The sequence below is a fragment of the Monodelphis domestica genome, chromosome 4 (genome assembly GCF_027887165.1).
Source record: "Monodelphis domestica isolate mMonDom1 chromosome 4, mMonDom1.pri, whole genome shotgun sequence".
Classification (NCBI taxonomy): domain Eukaryota; kingdom Metazoa; phylum Chordata; class Mammalia; order Didelphimorphia; family Didelphidae; genus Monodelphis; species Monodelphis domestica.
The window spans coordinates 429,503,406-429,516,118 of NC_077230.1; positions in this window are offsets into that span (position 1 = coordinate 429,503,406).

A 12,713-nucleotide genomic window follows, 5' to 3' on the forward strand; every position below is an offset into this window, starting at 1 on the left:
GTTATAAATATTTCAGCTTCCTTGACCTTTCTTCTTGTTATTTTGGTAGAGCTTGCACTCCATCCCTGGGTCTCCATTGGGAAGTTTAATGTGAGGAAGAGTGAGCTTCCCATTTGTATCCAGTAAATCCAAGTGACACTGGCCAGGACAGTGACAAATCTGAGGTCAGCTAGCTACCTTTTGTAGTGGGGGGAGAATATGAAGGAACAGTGAGCATTCTCCTGGGCATGAAGGCCATGGTAGGACTTTTTGGAAGGTGTTTTGGCAGCATCAATGGATACAGTGCCTGACATGACATAGTGACTAGTGGTAGCCTAAGAGGGAGAAAGACCTATGTTCAAATTCTGTCTCAAAATGTTACTGGCTGTGTGTCTTACTAGCAAGTCCCTATCTGTGTCTCAGTCTCCTGATCTGTTAAATGGGTAAAATAATCTCTCAGTCCTAGTGTTATTGGACCAAATGAGAACATATATAGAAGTTCTGTATAAATCCTGAAAATAGCCCAAACAACGGTTCAGAGGAAGGAAAGTACAGAGTGTGAGTCTGAGTACCAAATGTAGACTCATGCTGTCTGAGCACACAATGCATGGCCAAAGTATATGAAAGGCCTGATGCCCTTTTGTGAATGGCTAAGGTTTAATGACAGACCAAGAACACTCAAGGATAGTCTGTAGGCAATAGAGAGTCATGAGCAGAGAAGAGACTAGAGCACACACATATTTAATTGAAGGACCAATTGAGGGCACTAGAGATGCTTAGCCCAAAGAAGAGAAGACTTGAGTGGGAGAGGAGACGTGTCTCCATGGACTGGTGGAGTTATAATGGGTTCTGTGCCCCTGCCAGGGGATGTTCAGTGGCTTACATTGATCAGGCGGGGACTATTTTCCTTTCTCCTTACAGCAACATTCAGGTACCCTTTTATCTCTTGTCTATCACAGAACAACTCTTTTTTTAACCCTTACCTTCTTCATTAGAATCAATACTATGTATTGTTTCCAGAGCAAAAGGGCCAGGCAATGGGGGTTAAGTAACTAGCTCAAGGTCACAGAGCCAAACCGGATCCAGTTTTAATGGACTTGACTCCCTGATCATTTCTCTTCCAAAAATGATTTGGGATGCCTTGGGGAACTAACTGAGCAGGATTCCTGGCCTGACTCTGCAATAGTGCTGAGACCCATAAACAGGTCCACATCCAACACAATCCCTTCATGGGTGAGGATGGACTCCAACATTTGCCCCTCTATGATCAGATGCAAATCAGGGTGGCTCAATCATCCCTGGCCTCAGATATTCCTCTCTTGCTATTGGTCTCCTTCTGTCCACTAGGTGGAACTACCAGGTGTGACAAGGAAATCACTTTTAAAAGACTGATATATATTAATTTAAGGTCGACAAGGAATTCAGCTATGTAATTCCTTAATGAAAACTCAAGTCAGTCGTCAACCTTTTATGGAGTTTTAATTACAAACAGGAGGAAGAAAGGAATTAGAGATAGAGAGATAGAGGGAGAGAGAAAGGGGAGAGAAGCGAATAGGGCTTGAATACCCCTTCTGTTTAGGCTGGGCCAAAAGGCCCAAGCCCTTAGATAGCTGGGGCAATGAAAGGAGATCAGTCCCTATTACTCACGTGACCAAATATGGAGAAACAGTCTCCGGGGCCCCCACCTTCAGCTTCCTTCAGCGCAAGCTTCTCAGAGCACACCGCAACCACTCAGACAAACTCCTCAATCACCCCCAGTCTTCAGACCCTCCTATCCTTCAGGAAAACCCTCCAAGTTCCCTCCCCTCAGTCCCCACATCTCCCAATCACCTGTCCATCAATTTCCCTGTGCCAAAGGAGGCTCTAGCTTAACCCAGGACCAACTAGAGTTCTCTGGCTTTGCACATGTCTGTTGAAGGTCATATTTTCAAATAATTAAATCTTTGATACTTTGCTACAGCCCTTTCTAAATCCTGTTAACCTGAGGAGGATAGAGATTGGAATAATTAAATTTTGATCTAGGCTACAGCCCTTACTCAATCCTGTTAGGACTGAATAGGGTGGAGATTGATTCAAAGTATCTCCATTGTATCAATTCTAAAATCAATCATGACTCAAAGAAATTCCTGTTCTATGCTTTAAGCATAGGTCAAAGTCCTTTCCATTGTTCAGCAAAAGGTTTCTGTCCTAAAGTAATCTTAAGAAGGGAAGAGGAGGAAACTCCCATGCCAATGGGGTTCACATTCCAATAGCCAAGACCCACTATCAATAGGGAATTTTTCAAGTATGAAATTTCCCAATGGTGAAATTTCCAACATTTATAAGTCTAAGAAATTTTGAGGTTTACACAGGACAGGAAGAACTCTGGCTCATAAAAAGTTTCAGAGTAGCAGTTGACACCTAATGTGATCTAGGGCATCTTAACCTCTCTAGGGCTGTCTGTGGATACACAGAACTTCAGTTCCCTGGAAAGATCAGGAAATGTCCAATTAAACAGAAAATCCTGAAAATCCAAAGAGAATTTAATAAAATCAAAAGAAAAAATGCAGAATTAAATAAATCTAGGATCTGTTTTTTTCTTTTTTTAATAAAAATACAACTAAATAGATGACCCATTGGTTAATTTCATTAAAGAAAGAGGAAAACATAATTACCAAAAGCAAAAATGAAAAGGATGAATGAGTTAGCAATGAAGTTGAAATTAAGGAAATTCTGAGCAATTATTTTGAGCAATTATGTACCAGCCATAACTCAGAAACAAAGAGTCATTGAAGGGTTACATCTAAAAAGCAAATCGGGAAAGGCTTTACAAAGTTATAATTGTGGATTGTCTTATGGCTCAATTAATATGGAAAGGCATAGAATATGTGGTTTCAGGTTTAGGATGGTATCCTCATGAAATCTGGGTACCCATTGCTAAAGATATACTACAGAAATATTTAGTCTTTACTATTAGCATACCCCATTACTATTACCACCTACACTCCACAAGGTTAATTTTCTTTTTTGTCCCAACATCCTGTTGTTTTTCCTAGTGTTCTAAGAGATCTTCCAGTATCAGGACCTAATGTTTATGTTGATGCGAATGCTAGTTATAAGGCAGGAGTATACAAGGAAGGTAGCTACCTGTCATTTTTACCACTCCTTTTTCTTCTACCCAACAAAATGAATTAACAGCTGTTTTGCTAGAATTTTGGTTATTTCAGGAGCCTTTCAACCTCATAATGGACTTTAAATATGTTTTTCAGTCTTTGCAAGGTGTAGAACAAGCTGTCATCAGATCTACTCAAAGCAATGTACAAATGTTATTCTGTAAATTACAAACTGTCATATGACAAAGGACACATCCAGTGTATGCCATGCATGTACGCAGTCATATCAATTTACCTGGACCTATTTTTAAAGGAAATGATATCATAGATCAAGCTTTGATTGCTCAATGTTATCTAACTGATATGCAATTAGCTGAGGAATCCATCATAGATTTCACCAAAATAGTACTGCTTTAGGCCAAATGTTGCAACTCACTAAAGATCAAGCCAGGAGTATTGTGAAAAAGTGTCCTAATTGTGTTCCAAACCATCCCCCAATGTATATTGGTGTGAATCCCAGAGGCTTAAGTAGTACAGATATACGGCAAATGGATGTGACTCACAAACCGTCCTTTGGACGACTTAAATATATCCATGTCACTGTGGATACTTATTCAGGGTTTTTATGGGCTTACTTTTCAGATGCCTGGTCCCCCCAGAACATTTAAAACAGATAATGGACCTGCTTATACTTCCAAACAACTTTTTCTTTTTTGTAAAACTTGGGATATTCAACACCTCACAGGTATCCCATACATTCCACAAGGACAAGCTATTGTGGAGCATAGTAATCAAATAATAAAAATGTTTCTTTTAAAACAAAAAGGTGGAGACAGCACCCCACATCAACGATCGGCAATAACTGTATATACTATAAATAATTTGATCTTTACTTCCAATAATATATCCAGAGCTGAAAATGTTTTCTCTGCATTTTCTTATGAACGAAATTGAGGTACCACTACTCCTGTATTCCCTGCTACAGAAGAAAAATTTGTCATATGGAAAGATGATGATCAATCCTGGCAAGGACCTCACCCAGTGGTCCTGCAAGGCCAAGGCTTTGTTTGTGGCTCCACAGGTAAAGACAGTGTATGGCTCCCTTCCTGCTGAGTTCAAGAGACTGACTGACCATAAAGAGAAGGACGAGAAGAGGACTCCGGAAGCCTCACAAGGAGACTCGACTACGTCTCAATAAGATACTGACTCTTCTACTTCTATTCCAGAATTTAAGTACAGCTCCTGGAATAAAGAGATGGGTTTTTTGGGAACAACCACCTTGGGTAGAGTATGTCGGCATGGGACACACTTTACCGTAAGTCATCTTATATACAAAAACTAATTCTGATATTCCTGGCATTTACCATTTTGAGAGACAAGCTAAGGACAATAATCAGGCCAATAATTGTTTGTGTCTTTCAATTGGACTGGACTAGTTGAGGCACCCCCAGTGTGCCTCACACGAGACCATCCTGAATGCCTGCCCCTCAGATCTCTGCAGGCGCATTATTATGGTCATCCTGACCTGTCAGACTCTTTCTGGATAGGATCTTATCGTGTAGACAAAGGGGTAAAATATAAAGGGTACAGCCAACTGCAATATTTAGTTTGGCTAGGGGAATCTTGTGATGGTACTTGGGGACAAGAAATACCTATTTGTCCTTCTGTGATGGAATATGAACAAAGAGACACTGTTAATATGTTTCCTCCCTTGCTATTGTGTAGATCTAAAAGGGCGCCATGTATTCATTGGAAAAATATGATTTGCGTATCTTGGCATAACGACACAAGGTGTATTGGAAAGAAACTGGATTCTTATAAATTTCATCATAGTTTTATAGGAGGATACAGCTTGCCTTTGTGGGTGATGCCCCCAGAGCTAATTGGTTACGTTCTGCTAATTTCATACAGATTTTGATTGATTATGGAAAGACAGCCCTGGCATTGGATAAAGTAAATATGTATCACTATGTTAATGTTTCTAATAATGGAAAAGTCCAAAAACCAGTAAATACAAGTGTTACATTAGACATTCAGACTTGCCTAACAGGGGGATATGCTTTTATACCTACAGTAAATAATCATCCTGAAGCTTTGAACATTACTGAAATAACAAGCAAAAGAGTTAGATATTTGAATATTGGAATGTAACCTGTAGCAACTGTAGGGTCAGTTACTGTGTAGGATCACAGGTGGATGGGCCTGTCTTAATCATTAAGTGACCACGCATGGCCCTTTTTGCCACTGAACATAAAGATTCATGGTATGGTAGCCCAGGGGATCAAATTCTTTATGTATTACAACAAAAAATAAGACCACAACATAAACGATGTATTACTTGTATTGCATTAGGCATAGTAGCATTAGTTTCTTCATTGGCTTCTACTATAATAGATTCTGTATCTTTAGCACAATCAGTATCTAACTTACATTCTCTGGAGAATGACGCCAATCATTTGAAAGCATTGGCTACAAATGTAACCTCAGCATTAGAAAGAGAAAAAGAAATTGATACAAGTTTTTACAAAAGTATTATGATGTTACAGAAAAATATGACTGATGTAACAAATGAAGTAGAATGTGTCATTGAAAACACACATGAAATGTGATTATAGATATACTGCATTTTGCTTACTATATAAGAGTAAATAATGACACAAAAACATTGGAAAAAAATTAAATTACAATTACAGGAATTATGGGACCATGAAAACATCACCAAATATATTAACAATCTCAGTATATTAATTCAGAATATTGATTCATTCTTTCAGGAGGATCTCTAACCACAGCATATCGCAGATTCTTTGTATAATTGGATTGAAACATGAAAAGGATTGTTTTCCTCCTTATTTCATGATATGACTCTTCTTGTAGTTGGTGCACTTGTGATTTTGTTTATCTGCTTATGCTTGCCTTGTTTGCTAAAAGCTTTAATTACTAATTTTGCTGAATTGCAAAAAAACTATTAATGGGATCCTGTACCAAAAGGAATTTGATGTCTTAAAAATAAATGGGGAATTGCAGTGAACCTTCCAGGAACCCATGAGAAAAACTTCCTCTTCCCAGGTGTTTGACACATACTATTCCTGCTGAGTACAACAAAACATAGAAATCTCAGTTCAAGGCTGCATAAACAATTCCAAGATCTCCTGAGAACGGGTTAACTCCCCTGTTCACATTCTGGGGAGGATTGGGGAGAATAGATTGTTTCTCTTGAGGAGAACTTTAAATCTTGCGTGCTGCATACAATAAACGTTCATTATCCCTGCTTTGATAATGTTGCAGTCTTTCTTTCTTGAAACTTTTTAGCAGTCCCCTATTGCAACTCCTTAGGAGCCCCAGGCAGTTTTCTAATATGCAGTTCCCTCAATTGATCTTCAGAGACTCCAGAACCCTCACCAATCTGGCTGAACATTCCCCAGTTCACTGTTGCCACTTGTAAATTGTGTCATCTAGAACCAAATACAATAATCCAAGTGCCATCTGATTGTACAGAAAGACAGCTATCTCCTTATTCTTCGAAGTGGACATGCTTCTCTTAAGACTGCATTAGTGGTTGGGGTAGTTGTGTAGCTCAGTGGATTGAGAGCCAGGCCTAGAGATCAGAAGTTCTGGGATCAAATCTGACCTCAAATAATTCAAAGATATATGACCTTGGGCCACTCATTTAACCTCCATTGCACAGCATGGATTCTAATGCTAATAGTGAAGGATTAAAAAAAGTATACATTATGTTTTTTCAACTACCCTGTTACCTTCCCACTGATAATAAGTTTGTGGACCTCTCAATCATACCCAACATCTCTTTATTCAATCCAACATGGCATTAATAGTCTGTATCCAATTTCCCTTTTTTTTTTAGTTTTTAGTTTTTAAACATTACTTTATTTGGTCATTTTCATACATTATTCATTGGAATCAGAGATCATTTTCTTTTCCTCACCTCCCCTTCCACCAACCCTCCCCAAGTCAACTTGTGATTCCACTGGGTATCACATGTGCCCTTGCTCCGAACCCTATTTCTTGAAGTTGGTATTTGCATTAGGGTGCTCATTTAGCATTTCTCCTCAATCATATCCCCTCAACAACTGTAGTCAAGTAGTTGCCTTTCCTCTGTGTTTTTACTCCCACACTTTCTCTTCTGCTTAAGGATACCGTTTTTTTTTTTTCTCATAGATCCCTGCAGATTGTTCAGGGACATTGCATTACCATTAATGGAGAAATCCATTACATTCAATTGTGCCACAGTGTCTCAGTCTCTGTGTACAATGTTCTCCTGGCTCTGCTCCTATCACTCTGCATCACTTCCTGGAGGTCGTTCCAGTCTCCATGGAATTCCTCCACTTTATTATTCCTTTTAGCACAATAGTATTCCATCACCAACATATACCACAATTTGTTTAGTCATTCCCCAATTGAAGGGCATCCCCTCATTTTCCAATTTTTTTTTTGCCAGCACAAAGAGCACAGCTATGAATATTCTTGTACATGTCTTTTTCCTTATTTGGGGTACAAACCCAGAAGTGCTATAGCGGGATCAAAGGGCAGACAATCTTTTAGTGCTCTTTGGACATAGTTCCAAATTACCTTCCAGAATGGTTGGATCAGTACACAGCCCCATCAGCAATGCATTAATGTCCCAAATTTTGCGACATCCCCTCCAGCATTCATTACTTTCCTTTGCTGTCATGTTGGCCAATCTGCTAGGTGTAAGGTGATACCTCAGAGTTGTTTTGATTTGCATCTCTCTGATTATAAGAGATTTAGAACAATTTTTCACGTGCTTATGAATAGTTTTGATTTCTTTAACTGAAAATTGCCGATTCATGTCCCTTGCCCATTTTTCAATTGGATAATGGCTTGACTTTTTCTACAATTGGTTTAGCTCTTTATAAATTTGAGTAATTAGACCTTTGTCAGAGCTTTATGTTATGAAGATTGTTTCCCAATTTGTTGCTTCTCTTCTAATTTTAGTTACATTGGTTTTGTTTATACAAAATCTTTTTAATTTGATGTAGTCAAAAATATTTGTTTTACATTTTGTTACTCTTTATAAGTCTTGCTTGGTTTTAAAATCTTTCCCTTCTCAAAGGTTTGACATGTATACCATTCTGTGTTCACCTAATTTACTAATAGTTTCCTTCTTTATATTCAAGTCATTCACCCATTCTAAATTTATCTTGGTGTAGGGTGTGATTTGTTGATCCAAACCTAATCTTACCCACACTCTCTTCTAATTTCCCCAGCAGTTTTTATTAAATAGCTGATTTTTGTCCCAAAAACAGGGGCCTTTGTGTTTGTCATAGACTGTCTTGCTGAGGTCATTTACCCCAAGTCTATTCCACTTATACTCCTTTCTGTCTCTTAGCCAGTACCAAATTGTTTTGATGACCACTGCTTTGTAATATAGTTTGAGATTGGGGACGGCAAGGCTACTTTCCTATGTATTTTTTTTTTTCATTATTTCCCTGGATATCCTTGAACCTTTGTTCTTCCAAATGAACTTTGTTATGGTTTTCTCTAATTCGGTAAAAAAAAGTTTTTTGGAAGTTCCATGGGTATGACACTAAATAGATAGATAAGTTTGGATAGGATGATCATTTTTATTATGTTATCCCATCCCACCCATGAGGAATCAATGTTTTTCCAATTGTTTAGATCTAGTTTTAATGGTGTGGAGAGTGTTTCGTAGTTGTGTTCATATAGTTCCCGTGTTTGTCTCGGGAGATAGATTCCTAAGTATTTTATATTGTCTAGAGTGATTTTAAATGAAATTTCTCTTTCTAATTCTTGCTGTTGAGATGTGTTGAAAAGATATAGAAATGCTGATGACTTATGTGGGTTTATTTTGTATCCTGAAACTTTGGTAAAGTTGTTGATTATTTCCACTAGCTTTTTAGTTGATTCTCTAGGATACTTTAAATAGACCATCATATCATTTGCAACGAGTTACAGCTTGGTATCCTCATTGCCAATTTTAATACCTTCAATTTCTCTTTCTTCTCTAATTGCTACTGCTAGTGTTTCTAGTACAATATTAAATAATAAAGGTGATAATGGGCATCCTTGTTTGACTCCTGATCTTATTGGGAAGGCTTCGAGTTTATCCCCATTACAGATGACGTTTGCTGAAGGTTTTAGATATGTACAGTTTATTATTTTTATGAAAGGCCCTTCTATTCCTATATTTTCTGGTGTTTTCAATAGGAATGGGTGCTGAATTTTATCAAAGGCTTTTTTTTCTGCATCTTTTGAGATAATTATGTGATTTTGTTGGTTTGCTTGTTAATATGATCAATTATGTAGATAGTTTTCCTAATATTGAACCATCCTTGCATTCCTGGTATGAATTCTACCTGTAGTAGCTAACCCTGGTGATGACTTGCTGGAGTCTTTTTGCTAGTATCCTATTTAATATTTTTGCATCTATATTCATTAGGGAGATTGGCCTATAATTTTCTTTCTCTGTTTTTAACCTGCCTGGCTTTGGGATCAGTACCATGTTTGTGGTGTAAAAAGAACTTGGTAGAACCCCTTCTTGGCTTATTCTGTAAAATACTTTGTATAACATTGGGATTAGTTGTTCTTTGAATGTTTGATAGAATTCATTTGTGAATCCATTTGGACCTGGGGATTTTTTCTTAGGGAATTCTTTGATGGCTTTTTCAATTTCTTTTTCTGATATGGGGTTGTTTAGGTAATTTATTTCTTCTTCTTTTAGTCTAGGCAATTTATATTTTTCTAAGTATTCATCCATATCACCTAGATAGCCATATTTTTGCCATATAATTGGGCATAGTAGTTTTTCATGATTACCATAATTTCCTCTTCATTAGAGGTGAGGTCTGCCTTTTCATCTTGGATACTGTCAATTTCTATTTTTCTTTCCTTTTTTTAATTAGACTGATTAGTACTTTGTCTATTTTATTTCTTTTTTTTTAATGTACCAGCTTCTAGTCTTATTTATTAAATCAATAGTTCTTTGGCTTTCAATTTTATTGATTTCTCCTTTGATTTTTAGGATCTCTAATTTAGTCTTCTTCTGAGGATTTTTAATTTGTTCACTTTCTAGTTTTTTAATTTGCATGTCCAATTCATTGACCTCTGTCCTTCTTAATTTGTTATATATAAACTCAAGGATATAAATTTCCCCCTGAGTACTGCTTTGGCTGCATCCCATAGGTTTTGAAAGGATGTCTCACCAATGTCTTTTTCTTCAATGAAGTTATTAATTGTTTCTATGATTTGTTCTTTAACTAGCTGGTTTTGGAGAATCATACTGTATAATTTACAAATAATTTTTGGTTTACTTCTCCATTTTCCCTTACTAATTTTTATTTTCATTGCATTATGATCTGAGAAGTTTGCATTTATTATTTCTACCCTTTTGCATTTGTTTGCAATGTTTTTGTGCCCTAATACATAGTCAATTTTTGTGAATGTACCATGTGCTGCTGAAAATAAGGTGTATTCCTTTTTGTCCCTATTTATTTTTCTCCTCATGTCTACTAACTCTAATTTTTCTAAGATTTCATTCGCTTCTATCACCTCTTTCTTATTTATTTTTTGGTTTGATTTATCTAGTACAGATAGAGGAAGGTTCAGGTCTCCCACTAATATACTTTTTCTATCTATTTCATCCTTGAGCTCCTCTAGTTCCTCCTTTAGAAATTTGGATACTATGCCATTTGGTGCATACATGTTGAGTACAAATATTTCCTTGCTGTCTATACTGCCTTTTATCAGGATGTAATTACCTTCCCTATCTCTTTTAACTAGATTTATTTTTACTTTGGCTTTGTCAGATATCATGATTGTGACTCCTGCCTTCTTTTTATCAGTAGATGCCCAATAGATTTGGATCCATCCTCTAACTTTCACCCTATGCCTATCTACCTTCCTCGTGTGTGATTTCTACTCCTGGTCCTGTCTTTTCTTCTTTCACTATTTCCTCCTACACTAATGTTTATTTATAATCAGTCCACATAGTTACCACCCTTATTTTACTTCCCTTTCTACCCCCCTTCCCTTTTTATCCCCCCCTTATTTTCCCCTGTAATCTTTTTAAATTCCCCCACCACCCTCTCCCTCCCTTGTATTTCTTTCCCTCACCACCAGTCCACTTTTTACCCTTCTATTTCCATATAGGGTGCAAATCTATTCTCTGCCTCAATGAATTGGATTATTCCTCCCTCTTTAGGTCAGTTTCAAAGCACATAAGCGATGAGTAATTCCTATCTCCACCCTCTTTACCCTTCCAGTGTATCGATGTTCTCTCCCCTCCTGCCATGAGCTTCTTTGTGACATATAAATTTACCCCATTTGTTTCTTTCCTTGTTTCTTTTAGTATTAACCTCTTTTTTTAGGTCTGGTTGTATACACACACACACACACACACACGTATATGTATTTATGCATGCATATATCTATATACCTATTGTGTCTTGTCCTTTCATCCTATACAGTTTGTCACAGTTCCCTCTAAGTGTAATTCTACTAGCTGCCCAGGTGATAGCAACAGTTTTTAAGAGTTACCAATGACCTCTCTTTCTTATAGGGATACATATAATTTTAACTTATTGAGTCTCTTAAACATGTTTTTCTTCTTTTTTTGTTTTTCTTTTCCCCCTCTTTTTAATTAGCTTTTGATGATTCTCTTGAGTTCTATGTTTGGACATAAAATTTTCTGTTCAGGTCTGATCTTTTCTTTACAAATGATTGGAATTCCTCTATTGTGTTGAATGACCATACTTTCTGCTGTTAGAATATAGTCAGTTTTGATGGGTATTTGATTCTTGGTTGTAGACCTAGTTCCAGAGTTCCTTGCTTTCCAGAATATCATATTCCATGCCTTTCAGTCCTTCAGTGTGGATGTAGCCAGATCTTGTGTTATCCACACTGTGTATCCATTGTATCTGAATGGCGTCATCTTGGCAGCTTGTAATATCTTTTCTTTGGTCTGATAGTTTTTAAATTTGGCTATAACATTCCTGGGTGTTATCAGTTGGGGATTAAATACAGGAGGTGATCTGTGGATTCTTTCAGTCTCCACTTTCCCCTCTTGTTCTAGGATATTGTGACAGTTTTCCTGAATAATTTCCTGTAGTATTATGTCCAGGCTTTTTCTTTTGTCATGGTCTTCTGGTAGACCAATGATTCTTAAATTATCTCTTCTCAAACGATTTTCTAAATTGTCTGTTTTGTGAATGAGAGGCTTCATATTTTCCTCAATTTTTTCATTCTTTTTTTTAGTTTTATAGTGTCCTGTTTCCTTGTGAGGTCACTTAATTCCAGTTGTTGTATTCTGATTCTTAAAGACTGAATTTCATCCCTGGCTTTTTGGTCCTCCTTTTCCTTCTGATCTGATTTTCTTTGAAGGTCTTCTTTCATCCTCTTTACCTTGTCTTTCTTCTCCTTTGTCCCATCTTTCATCTTCTTTGCCTCATCTTTCATCTCCTTTGCCTCATTTTCCAGCTGGTTGATTTTGGCTTTCAAGACACTATTTTCTCATTTTAGTTCAAGTGCCTCTGTTTCCAGATGACTTATCTTAATTTTTAAGTTATTTTCCCAGTTGTCTTCAGCTTCTTTTGATTTTGTTTTGAATTCTTCCACAGCCTGTATCCAATTCACTGGGATTTC